At 44.8% G+C, this 13,530-nt stretch overlaps 4 non-coding genes across 4 annotated transcripts; all 4 read right to left on the bottom strand.

Moving 5' to 3' along the window:
- Window positions 1-3,908: 3,908 nt before the first annotated feature.
- On the bottom strand, window positions 3,909-3,981 carry TRNAV-AAC (transfer RNA valine (anticodon AAC)). The gene has a single exon. It is a non-coding gene; the product is annotated as a tRNA-Val (tRNA).
- Window positions 3,982-9,308: 5,327 nt separating this feature from the next.
- On the bottom strand, window positions 9,309-9,381 carry TRNAV-AAC (transfer RNA valine (anticodon AAC)). Its single transcript has one exon. It is a non-coding gene; the product is annotated as a tRNA-Val (tRNA).
- Window positions 9,382-11,644: 2,263 nt separating this feature from the next.
- On the bottom strand, window positions 11,645-11,717 carry TRNAV-AAC (transfer RNA valine (anticodon AAC)). Its single transcript has one exon. It is a non-coding gene; the product is annotated as a tRNA-Val (tRNA).
- A 934-nt stretch (window positions 11,718-12,651) lies between these two features.
- Window positions 12,652-12,724, bottom strand: TRNAV-CAC (transfer RNA valine (anticodon CAC)). Its single transcript has one exon. It is a non-coding gene; the product is annotated as a tRNA-Val (tRNA).
- Between the last annotated feature and the right edge of the window lie 806 nt (window positions 12,725-13,530).

Below are 13,530 nucleotides of genomic sequence, written 5' to 3'. Positions count from 1 at the left end.
TATTTCGCCTTTTGCATCAGCTGAATGTCCAACATCAACATATGCCACTTTCTAAAACTCCCTAACTGTGCTGCCTCCCCCCCCCATGGCCGGGGTAACCACCTAGCGCACGACACCGTGCGAGTGCCGTTAGCCTGGACAGGTGGGTAGGCCGACTCTTGGGCGCGGGCACTGGCACAGGGTCCCTCATAGTGCAATCAAGTGTCTCTGACGGTGGTGGTGCACACCCGCCGTCAGACACACCGCTGTACTATGAGGGGCCCAGTGCCAGTACCGACGCCCAAGTGTGGGCCCCCCTTGCTTGGGCAGGGCCCCAGCATTTGCAATCTTTACCTCTCCCTGCTCCTCCGCTGTGTAATCTGGGCCGTCAAATCCATACTGTGCCTGACACCGTCTGAGCCTGCCTCCTGAGACATATATTTTGAATGTGTACGCTATCCATACATGTTATCCAGGGATACGGTACCTTTTCTAACCTTTGTGCAATGACGTGCAATCCATACTGGGCCTAACACCGTCTGAGCCTGCCTCATGCTGTATAGACATATATTTTGAATGTGTACGCTATCCATACATGTTATCCGGGGATACGGTACCCTTTCTAACCTTTGTGCAATGACGTGCAATCCATACTGGGCCTAACACCGTCTGAGCCTGCCTCATGCTGTATAGACATATATTTTGAATGTGTACGCTATCCATACATGTTATCCGGGGATACGGTACCCTTTCTAACCTTTGTGCAATGACGTGCAATCCATACTGGGCCTAACACCGTCTGAGCCTGCCTCATGCTGTATAGACATATATTTTGAATGTGTACGCTATCCATACATGTTATCCGGGGATACGGTACCCTTTCTAACCTTTGTGCAATGACGTGCAATCCATACTGGGCCTAACACCGTTTGAGCCTGCCTCATGCTGTATAGACATATATTTTGAATGTGTATGCTATCCATACATGTTATCCGGGGATACGGTACCCTTTCTAACCTTTGTGCAATGACGTGCAATCCATACTGGGCCTAACACCGTCTGAGCCTGCCTCATGCTGTATAGACATATATTTTGAATGTGTACGCTATCCATACATGTTATCCGGGGATACGGTACCCTTTCTAACCTTTGTGCAATGACGTGCAATCCATACTGGGCCTAACACCGTCTGAGCCTGCCTCATGCTGTATAGACATATATTTTGAATGTGTACGCTATCCATACATGTTATCCAGGGATACGGTACCCTTTCTAACCTTTGTGCAATGACGTGCAATCCATACTGGGCCTAACACCGTCTGAGCCTGCCTCATGCTGTATAGACATATATTTTGAATGTGTACGCTATCCATACATGTTATCCAGGGATACGGTACCCTTTCTAACCTTTGTGCAATGACGTGCAATCCATACTGGGCCTAACACCGTCTGAGCCTGCCTCATGCTGTATAGACATATATTTTGAATGTGTACGCTATCCATACATGTTATCCGGGGATACGGTACCCTTTCTAACCTTTGTGCAATGACGTGCAATCCATACTGGGCCTAACACCGTCTGAGCCTGCCTCATGCTGTATAGACATATATTTTGAATGTGTACGCTATCCATACATGTTATCCGGGGATACGGTACCCTTTCTAACTTTTGTGCAATGACGTGCAATCCATACTGGGCCTAACACCGTCTGAGCCTGCCTCATGCTGTATAGACATATATTTTGAATGTGTACGCTATCCATACATGTTATCCGGGGATACGGTACCCTTTCTAACCTTTGTGCAATGACGTGCAATCCATACTGGGCCTAACACCGTCTGAGCCTGCCTCATGCTGTATAGACATATATTTTGAATGTGTACGCTATCCATACATGTTATCCAGGGATACGGTACCCTTTCTAACCTTTGTGCAATCACGTGCAATCCATACTGGGCGTGAGAACGGCTGGCGAGCTGTTAAGCAAGCTACAGCACCTGTCCAGACAAGTACAGGGATTCCCTAGCGAGGAGACTTATTTGATTGTTTTCAATGTTGGGACAGCAATTTTTGGGGAGCACTATACTCTGGAGAATGATAGATGGGGCCCACCATACACTGGAACATTCCAAAGGTGGACATCAGACACTGGAGCAGCATTTACAGGGCCCATTATACACTAGAGCATTAGAAATGGGGCCCATTATGTTTGGAGCATTATTTGGGCCTATAAGACAGTGGAGCTTCATCCATGGGGACCAACATATACTGTAGCATTATGTGGAGCTCATCATATACTGTTTCAAACATTTTATGGGACCAATGATTCTGTATGGAGAAATAGATGGGCCTCGTCATGAGATGTAAAAAGTGAGGTATTTTTCATTGTACTATACCGCTATTTATCTGCCATATCGGAGCATGATGAGTTGTGGTATGTGTTAAAGGGGCGCTCTTTCGCCCAGGGCACATGAAAACCTGCAGCCAGCCCTCCCCCCCACAACTTTAGCCAAATAACACCCATTTTTCAGTGCGTAACCTATATTATGAAGTTAATTAAGGTTGACAAGCTTAAGTAAGAAGAATTGATGCTTTTGGCATTCAAATGGGCACTGTAGGTGTGTTTCCTGTCCTCCTCTCACTGCCGACTTTTATTCACCATTGACTTACATTAAGTTTTGTGTTTCGGGACGACCCCGACTTTTCCCTATAATCGGACGATCTTGCTCGACCCGACTTTTGGAAAAGTCGGGTTTCACGAAACGAAACGCGACCCTAAAAAACCAAAAGTCGCTCAACTCTAGTGATAACCACTACACTACAGAAACCGGCTGCGAAAGGTTACTGTAGTCATGACGAGCCATCGAGAACAAAGACTCAACGTCAAAAGCTTTAATATCAACGCCTAATGTCATGCTTCTATCTAGTTTCGAACTGGGGACCGTTCGCGTGTGAGGTGAACGTGACAACCACTACACTTCAGAAACTCAATGCAAAGCTAAAGATGTTTAAACATGCTGAAATGAACTTGAAAAAGAAAAAAACAGCCAGCCAAAGTCAAGAGGTCTTCCTCTATGTCTGAAGACAGGACAAAGTGCATTTTGCAACACAGGAACCTTTCATTTGTCAGGCTATTGGAGAAAAAGAACAAACAGGGAAACAAAACCATGCTCCACAAAACATTCTCATGCCTTTGTCCAAAAGCCAAAAAGAAAAAGCACCTAGATGCCTGCTTTCGCACCTTGATCCTATCAGGTGTTACTTGAATTAGGAACACTTAGACACTGTCAAAAACACACATGCTTGCCAAAAGCAAAAACGGGTAGAAATAATCTCATTGCTAAAAGTAATGCTCATTAAACCAGCAATAGAATATGCTAACTAAGGCTAATTAAGCCAACAATATACGTTTGTGATCAAAATAAAGAAAAGCCACATGTTTCTGCCCTGGATCAAAACTGGGAACTTTCAGGAGGATGGCAAACAGGACAATCACTACACTACAGTAACCAGACAAGAGCGTTTACTGTGGACATGGCAAGCATTAAAGATCAAGCACTCATTGTTAGAAGCGCTAGTTTGCAAGAGGAACGCTGTGTTTCTGCCCAGTTTCAAACTGAGGACCTTTCCCGTGTAAAGCGAACGTGATAACCGCTACACTACAGAAACCAACCGATTCAAACAAGCAAAAAATGCTGTGGTCATGGCAAGCAATAAAGAACAAGCACTGAAAGTCAAAAAGATCATTTTCCAAGAGAAAAAAAAGATGTGTTTCTGCCCATTTTCGAACTGGGGACCTTTCGCGTGTGAGTCGAACGTGATAACCGCTACACTACAGAAACCGGATGCAAGCGCTTACTGTGGTGACAACAAGCAATCGAGATCAAGAACTGAAAGTCAAAAGCTTGGATACCAAAGGGTAACAGCGTGTTTCTGCCCAGTTTCGAACTGGGGACCCTTCGCGTGTTAGGCGAAAGTGATAACCACTACACTACAGAAACCGGCTGCAGAAGGTTACTGTGGTCATGACGAGCCATCGAGAACAAAGACTCAATGTCAAAAGCTTTAATATCAACGCCTAATGTCATGCTTCTATCCAGTTTTGAACTGGGGACCGTTCGCGTGTGAGGTGAACGTGACAACCACTACACTTCAGAAACTCTATGCAAAGCTAAAGATGTTTAAACATGCTGAAATGAACTTGAAAAAGAAAAAACATTCAGCCAAAGTCAAGAGGTCTTCCTCTATGTCTGAAGACAGGACAAAGTGCATTTTGCAACACAGGAACCTTTCATTTTTCAGGCTATTGGAGAAAAAGAACAAACAGGGAAACAAAACCATGCTCCACAAAACATTCTCTTGCCTTTGTCCAAAAGCCAAAAAGAAAAAGCACCTAGATGCCTGCTTTCGCAACTTGATCCTATCAGGTGTTACTTGAATTAGGAACACTTAGACACTGTCAAAAACACACATGCTTGCCAAAAGCAAAAACGGGTAGAAATAATCACATTAGTAAAAGTAATGCTCATTAAACCAGCAATAGAATATGCTAAATAAGGCTAATTACGCCAACAATGTACGTTTGTGATCAAAATAAAGAAAAGCCACATGTTTCTGCCCGGGATCAAAACAGGGAACTTTCAGGAGGATGGCAAACAGGACAATCACTACACTACAGTAACCAGACAAGAGCGTTTACTGTGGTCATGGCAAGCATTAAAGATCAAGCACTCATTGTCAAAAGCGCTAGTTTGCAAGAGGAACGCTGTGTTTCTGCCCAGTTTCGAACTGAGGACCTTTCATGTGTAAAGCGAACGTGATAACCACTACACTCCAGAAACCAACCGATTCAAGCAATCAAAAAATGCTGTGGTCATGGCAAGCAATAAAGAACAAGCACTGAAAGTCAAAAAGATCATTTTCCAAGAGAAAAAAAGCTGTGTTTCTGCCCACTTTCGAACTGGGGACCTCTCGCGTGTGAGGCGAACGTGATAACCGCTACACTACAGAAACCGGATGCAAGCGCTTACTGTGGTGACAACAAGCAATCAAGATCAAGAACTGAAAGTCAAAAGCTTGGATACCAAAGGGTAACAGCGTGTTTCTGCCCAGTTTCGAACTGGGGACCTTTCGCGTGTTAGGCTACTTTCACACATCATGTTTTCGGCGTTAGGCGCGATCCGGCGTCGTGCCGGAATGCCGGATCCGGCAAATGTTTTGTAAAACCTGATGTGCCGGATCCGGTTTTCTGCCGGATCCGTCTTGTTCTTGACAGACAAAACCGGATCCGTCTCATCCGGTTCATCCGTTTTTCTATCTGTTTTTCGACGGATTACGATTATCCGGTTTTTAAAATTGACCCTCAAGGCAGAGTACACTGGCAGGATGACAGAGTGTGAAAGATTTGTGCCCTAACCAAACTTGTGTACCTTCTGGACCAACAGTATATACCTTTGCCAACCAAAGTTGTCTATCTTGTCATGGTCTACTATTTTTAGCTTTAAGCCACAGGTGTGTACCTGGTTGTGTTTTATGCAAAGTATTTCACCTTTTAACAAAAGTTGTGTACATTGGTAGGAAATCACCAACAATAAACACAACTTTTTAGGTGAAATACTTTGCTTCAAACACAACCAGGAACACAACTGTGGCAAAAAGCTAAAATTTACCCACAGTTACATACCTGGTTTTGAATACCTTTTTACCTTTGAAATACCCTGTATTTAACCTTTTTTTTAAACATAGTTCGCCGCAGAAAGAAAAGACAGACAACCATTGTGAAACGATAATTTAACTTTTATTTAAATTTTTTTTTTTTTTTTAAATGTTTTTAAAGTGCAAAAAACTTTTTTAATAAAGGTTTTAAACCCAATGGGCATTTTTATTAAAAAAAAAAAAAAATTACAAATCTGTGTAGTGTGGGGTGGAAATACTGCTGGAGGGGCTGCGGGACACTTCGACACTGGGTGTGTGGAGAGAGGACTGGGATCGTGGTGGGGAAGGAACAGTTAGAGGTGAAGGTGTGGAAAAAGCTACAGAATGGGTGGACATGTTGGAGGCAGAAGAGGTGGTGGGCGGTGGAGTGGAGGGTTGGGCAGGGACTGTAGGAGCAGATGATGTTGATGGAAAGTTGTATGGGGAAGGAGTTTGGTACGGGGAAGGAGTTTGGTACGGGGAAGGAGTTTGGTATGGGGCAGGTTGCTGGAAGTGGGGAGATGTCTGGTACTGGGGAGGTTGCTGGTACTGGTGAGGTTGCTGGTATGTAATAGGAGGGGGAGGATGGAAAGTGGCTGGAGGGGGTGCAGATGTAATAGGAGGGGGAGGATGGAAAGTGGCTGGAGGGGGTGCAGATGTAATAGGAGGGGGAGGATGGAAAGTGGCTGGAGGGGGTGCAGGTGGAGGAACTACAGTCGTGGGAGGTGGAGGTTGGGAGGTAACCTGCTGTAGAGCACCGTGGCACGAATGCATAACATGCATCTGCTGGGTAGGAGATAGTGTTGCCATGCGCTCCACAACAGACCTGAAAAAGGTGTGGTTTGGCGAAGATCTTGCTTCTGAATGCATGGTTTGCAGAAGTGTCTTCACCTCCAGAATGCTAGAGTTGATCTGCTGAAAGCCTGCGGAGATTTGCTCTGACAAGACTTTTAGACAGTTCTGGAAAGAAGCATTCAGATGCAAGAACTCTTGCGCATAACTCTTTTCCTGACCCCTCTGCCGCTGCCGCCCAGTACCCGCAGGTGTAGTAGAGGTGGCAGGGGCAGAAGGGTGGGGTAAAGGGAAAGCGATCTCCTCACCAGCAGCTTCATGTAATGTAGGCGGCCACGATGCTCCTGTGCTGGTGGATGGGACAGATGGGTCGAATGTGTGGGAAGGCTGGGAAGGTGCAGATGTACCGGGGCGGTCGAAGTGTCCCTCGGTGCCGGTCTCCTCAGGGATCGCCTCAGAAGGGTCCAATCGTGCAGGCTCCCGAGTGCTGCTCACCGTTCTGTGGAATAAAGAGAAAAAAAACAATTAAAATACTGACATGGTATGGCCCTGGCTGAAAAAAAAAAGTTACATCTAACATTTTTTTTCACATGTGGTGTGTAATATTTACCTTCTGGTGAGCATTGTTTCCCGGAGGAACGACAGGGCTTGTGCGTACTTGTACTTGCTCCTGCGTCCTCCAGATCCACTCGGGGCCCGCATCTCTTTATTGAACTCCTTCTTGAAACGATCCCTCACAGACCGCCACCGATTCACAATTCTGTTCCCTGAAACGAGAAAGGAGTGGTTAGTATACAACATCAGTGTTTCACAAACTCCAGTCCTCATGGTCCCCAGGGGTCATGTTTTCAGGATTTCCATAGTAAATAGAAATCCTGAACACATGATCCGTGGGGACCACGAGGACTGGAGTTCGGGAAACACTGGTTTACATCAAGCAACTGGTACTGTATATACTTACGCTCTTTAATCTGGGCCCGAACATCGAGGTCCTCCCAGCGGCCCACAAGGAGCGAACAGATTTCCTCCCAGAGTCGTCGGGTAACGATCAGGTCAGCGTGGCGGCGGTCAGCCATATTCCAGAGCGGCTCCCTTTCTCTGATGAGATCGATGAGGCGGTCCACATCAATCCCTCCATCCTCACCGTCAGAGTCGGGAGCACGCTGTGAAGGCTGTTAAAGAAAAAGACAAAAATAACATAATTAGCCTCCACAAAAGAAATGAAATAAAAAGTGCAAAAAAACAAAGCAAAAATATTTATACTTACACGATGGTGACCGCCGCGTTGCTGTCGCCGACGACCCTGGGAGGCACTGCGAGGACCTCTTGGCCGAGCACCAGATTGGGAAGACTAGGGAAAAAAACAAAAAATGTTATGTATTTGGATGTAGGCATTTGTTTGCTGTGTGTGGTCTGCAGAACGTTGTTTTCTATGTGTTGTGTGTAGTGTGATGTTGTGTTTCTGCGTTTGATGCAAAAAACTTACCAATTGTGAGCCCACTCCAGGTGTCTGTCCACCCCTTCCTTCTTCTTCTGGGAGCTCCTCTTCATCTTGTGATTCCTGTTTTGAAATAAAAGGCAATGAATAGACATATATTACAGAGATGATGGATTTTGGAAATAAAAACTTACCGTCAAACGCTGACGATGCGAGGGAGGGCTCCCAGAAGAAGACGTGCTGTCCTGTTGATGGCCAGACTCCATGGCTGTGGGTATTGCTGCTGCTGTTGCTGCTGCCAGTGATGCCATTTCTGCTGCTGCTGCTGCATCTCTTTGGCGGCTGTTGAATAAAGAGAAACAAAGGGCCAATGAATATCTTGATATTCCATGGCCCTAGTTTGGAGGAATGGGGGATTTGATAATTACCGTCTCTTATCTGCTGCTGGACTCCCCTCCTCAGCATGTTCCATTTGCTGCTCCATTTGTGGTGGTGCTGATGGTGCTGCTGCTGCAGATGTCTGCTGCCTTCTCCTGCTCCTGGTTCTTGGCTTGGGTGGCATGTTGGGTGTGGCTGAGGGTCCCATTGTCTTGCTTTTATATATCTCCTGTGGGCAGAGCTACTGAGCATGCTCAGACCAAAAAACCGGATTCGGCCGCCGGATCCGGCTCATTGCGGCGCTCATTGTGTGAAAAAGCCGGACGCGCCGGATCCGGCGTGTCTGGCTTTTTCGCCGGAGACAAAAAACGTTACAGTAGCCGTTTTTTCCAGACGCCGGATCGCGACACATTGCCGGATCCGGCGAAAACCGGATGAAACGCATGGCCATCCGGCGCGATCAGGCGCAAATGCAAGTCAATTGGGGGGAAACCGGAGCCGGCATTGCATTTCGCCGGATCCGGTTTCTGTCAAAAGCGCCGGATCGCGCCTGACGGCGAAAACCTGATGGGTGAAAGAGGCTTTAGGCGAACGTGATAACCACTACACTACAGAAACCGGCTGCCGAAGGTTACTGTGGTCATGACGAGCCATCGAGAACAAAGACTCAGTGTCAAAAGCTTTAATATCAACGCCTAATGTCATGCTTCTATCCAGTTGCGAACTGAGGACCTTTCGCGTGTAAAGCGAACGTGATAACCGCTACACTACAGAAACCAACCGATTCAAACAAACAAAAAATGCTGTGGTCATGGCAAGCAATAAAGAACAAGCACTGAAAGTCAAAAAGATCGTTTTCCAAGAGAAAAAGCTGTGTTTCTGCCCAGTTTCGAACTGGGGACCTGTCAGGCGAACGTGATAACCGCTACACTACAGAAACCAGATGCAAGTGCTTACTGTGGTGACAACCAGCAATCGAGATCAAGAACTGAAAGTCAAAAGCTTGGATACCAAAGGGTAACATCTTGTTTCTGCCCAGTTTCGAACTGGGGACCTTTCGCGTGTTAGGCGAACGTGATAACCACTACACTACAGAAACCGGCTGCGGAAGGTTACTGTGGTCATGACGAGCCATCGAGAACAAAGACTCAACGTCAAAAGCTTTAGTATCAACGCCTAATGTCATGCTTCTATCCAGTTTCGAACTGGGGACCGTTCGCGTGTGAGGTGAACGTGACAACCACTACACTTCAGAAACTCTATGCAAAGCTAAAGATGCTTAAACATGCTGAAATGAACTTGAAAAAGAAAAAAACATCCAGCCAAAGTCAAGAGGTCTTCCTCTATGTCTGAAGACAGGACAAAGTGCATTTTGCAACACAGGAACCTTTCATTTGTCAGGCTATTGGAAAAAAGAACAAACAGGGAAACAAAACCATGCTCCACAAAACATTCTCATGCCTTTGTCCAAAAGCCAAAAAGAAAAAGCACCTAGATGCCTGCTTTCGGACCTTGATCCTATCAGGTTTTACTTGAATTAGGAACACTTAGACACTGTCAAAAACACACATGCTTGCCAAAAGCAAAAACGGGTAGAAATAATCACATTGGTAAAAGTAATGCTCATTAAACCAGCAATAGAATATGCTAACTAATGCTAATTAAGCCAACAATATACATTTGTGATCAAAATAAAGACAAGCCACATGTTTCTGCCCGGGATCAAAACAGGGAACTTTCAGGAGGATGGCAAACAGGACAATCAATACACTACAGTAACCAGACAAGAGCGTTTACTGTGGTCATGGCAAGCATTAAAGATCAAGCACTCATTGTCAAAAGCGCTAGTTTGCAAGAGAAATGCTGTGTTTCTGCCCAGTTTCGAACTGAGGACCTTTCGCGAGTAAAGAAAACGTGATAACCGCTACACTACAGAAACCAAGCGATTCAAAAAAAAAAAAAAAGGCTGTGGTCATGGCAAGCAATAAAGAACAAGCACTGAAAGTCAAAAAGATCATTTTCCAAGAGAAAAAGCTGTGTTTCTGCCCAGTTTCGAACTGGGGACCTGTCACACGTGAGGCGAATGTGAAAACCGCTACACTACAGAAACCAGATGCAAGTGCTTACTGTGGTGACAACAAGCAATCGAGATCAAGAACTGAAAGTGAAAAGCTTGGATACCAAAGGGTAACATCGTGTTTCTGCCCAGTTTCGAACTGGGGACCTTTCGCGTGTTAGGCAAACGTCTTAACCACTACACTACAGAAACTGGCTGCGGAAGGTTACTGTGGTCATGACGAGCCATCGAGAACAAAGACTCAACGTCAAAAGCTTTAATATCAACGCCTAATGTCATGCTTCTATCCAGTTTCGAACTGGGGACCGTTGGCGTGTGAGGTGAACGTGACAACCACTACACTTCAGAAACTCCATGCAAAGATAAAGATGTTTAAACATGCTGAAATGAACTTGAAAAAGAAAAAAACATCCAGCCAAAGTCAAGAGGTCTTCCTCTATGTCTGAAGACAGGACAAAGTGCATTTTGCAACACAGGAACCTTTCATTTGTCAGGCTATTGGAAAAAAGAACAAACAGGGAAACAAAACCATGCTCCACAAAACATTCTCATGCCTTTGTCCAAAAGCCAAAAAAAAAGAGCACCTAGATGCCTGCTTTCGCACCTTGATCCTATCAGGTGTTACTTGAATTAGGAACACTTAGACACTGTCAAAAACACACATGCTTGCCAAAAGCAAAAACGGGTAGAAATAATCACATTGGTAAAAGTAATGCTCATTAAACCAGCAATAGAATATGCTAACTAAGGCTAATTAAGCCAACAATATACATTTGTGATCAAAATAAAGAAAAGCCACATGTTTCTGCCCGGGATCAAAACAGGGAACTTTCAGGAGGATGGCAAACAGGACAATCACTACACTACAGTAACCAGACAAGAGCGTTTACTGTGGTCATGGCAAGCATTAAAGATCAAGAACTCATTGTCAAAAGCGCTAGTTTGCAAGAGAAACGCTGTGTTTCTGCCCAGCTTCGAACTAAGGACCTTTCGCGTGTAAAGCGAACATCACCGCTACACTACAGAAACGAACCGATTTAAAAAAAACAAAAAATGCTGTGGTCATTGCAAGCAATAAAGAACAAGCACTGAAAGTCAAAAAGATCGTTTTCCAAGAGAAAAGCTGTGTTTCTGCCCAGTTTCGAACTGGGGACCCGTCACGTATGAGGCGAACGCGATAACCGCTACACTACAGAAAGCAGATGCAAGTGCTTACTGTGGTGACAACAAGCAATCGAGATCAAGAGCTGAAAATCAAAAGCTTGGATACCAAAGGGTAACATCGTGTTTCTGCCCAGTTTCGAACTGGGGACCGTTCGCGTGTTAGGCGAACGTGATAACCACTACACTACAGAAACCGGCTTCGGAAGGTTACTGTGGTCATGATGAGCCATCGAGAACAAAGACTCAACGTCAAAAGCTTTAATATCAACGCCTAATGTCATGCTTCTATCCAGTTTCGAACTGGGGACCGTTCGCGTGTGAGGTGAACGTGACAACCACTACTCTTCAGAAACTCCATGCAAAGCTAAAGATGTTTAAACATGCTGAAATGAACTTGAAAAAGAAAAAAACATCCAGCCAAAGTCAAGAGGTCTTCCTCTATGTCTGAAGACAGGACAAAGTGCATTTTGCAACACAGGAACCTTTCATTTGTCAGGCTATTGGAAAAAAGAACAAACAGGGAAACAAAACCATGCTCCACAAAACATTCTCATGCCTTTGTCCAAAAGCCAAAAAGAAAAAGCACCTAGATGCCTGCTTTCGCACCTTGATCCTATCAGGTGTTACTCGAATTAGGAACACTTAGACACTGTCAAAAACACACATGCTTGCCAAAAGCAAAAACGGGTAGAAATAATCACATTGGTAAAAGTAATGCTCATTAAACCAGCAATAGAATATGGTAACTAAGGCTAATTAAGCCAACAATATACATTTGTGATCAAAATAAAGAAAAGCCACATGTTTCTGCCCGGGATCAAAACAGGGAACTTTCAGGAGGATGGCAAACAGGACAATCACTACACTACAGTAACCAGACAAGAGCGTTTACTGTGGTCATGGCAAGAATTAAAGATGAAGCACTCATTGTCAAAAGCGCTAGTTTGCAAGAGAAACGCTGTGTTTCTGCCCAGTTTCGAACTGAGGACCTTTCGCGTATAAAGCGAACATCACCGCTACACTACAGAAACCAACCAATTCAAACAAACAAAAAATTCTGTGGTCATGGCAAGCAATAATGAACAAGCACTGAAAGTCAAAAAGATCGTTTTCCAAGAGAAAAAACTGTGTTTCTGCCCAGTTTCGATCTGGGGACCTTTCGCGTGTGAGGCGAACGTGATAACCGCTACACTACAGAAACCTGAAGCAAGCGCTTACTGTGGTGACAACAAGCAATCGAGATCAAGAACTGAAAGTCAAAAGCTTGGATACCAAAGGGTAACAGCGTGTTTCTGCCCAGTTTCGAACTGGGGACCTTTCTCGTGTTAGGCGAACGTGATAACCACTACACTACAGAAACCGGCTGCGGAAGGTTACTGTGGTCATGACGAGCCATCGAGATCAAAGACTCAACGTCAAAAGCTTTAATATCAACGCCTAATGTCATGCTTCTATCCAGTTTCGAACTGGGGACCGTTCGCGTGTGAGGTGAACATGACAACCACTACACTTCAGAAACTCCATGCAAAGCTAAAGATGTTTAAACATGCTGAAATGAACTTGAAAAAGAAAAAAACAGCCAGCCAAAGTCAAGAGGTCTTCCTCTATGTCTGAAGACAGGACAAAGTGCATTTTGCAACACAGGAACCTTTCATTTGTCAGGCTATTGGAGAAAAAGAACAAACAGGGAAACAAAACCATGCTCCACAAAACATTCTCATGCCTTTGTCCAAAAGCCAAAAAGAAAAAGCACCTAGATGCCTGCTTTCGCACCTTGATCCTATCAGGTGTTACTTGAATTAGGAACACTTAGACACTGTCAAAAACACACATGCTTGCCAAAAGCAAAAACGGGTAGAAATAATCACATTGGTAAAAGTAATGCTCATTAAACCAGCAATAGAATATGCTAACTAAGGCTAATTAAGCCAACAATATACGTTTGTGATCAAAATAAAGAAAAGACACATGTTTCTGCCTGGGATCAAAACAGGGAACTTTCAGGAG

Source organism: Dendrobates tinctorius, unplaced genomic scaffold (genome assembly GCF_039654945.1).
Source record: "Dendrobates tinctorius isolate UK_male_01 unplaced genomic scaffold, ASM3965494v1 ptg000432c, whole genome shotgun sequence".
NCBI classification, from domain to species: Eukaryota; Metazoa; Chordata; class Amphibia; order Anura; family Dendrobatidae; genus Dendrobates; species Dendrobates tinctorius.
This window is presented reverse-complemented; position numbering and strand designations above follow the sequence as displayed.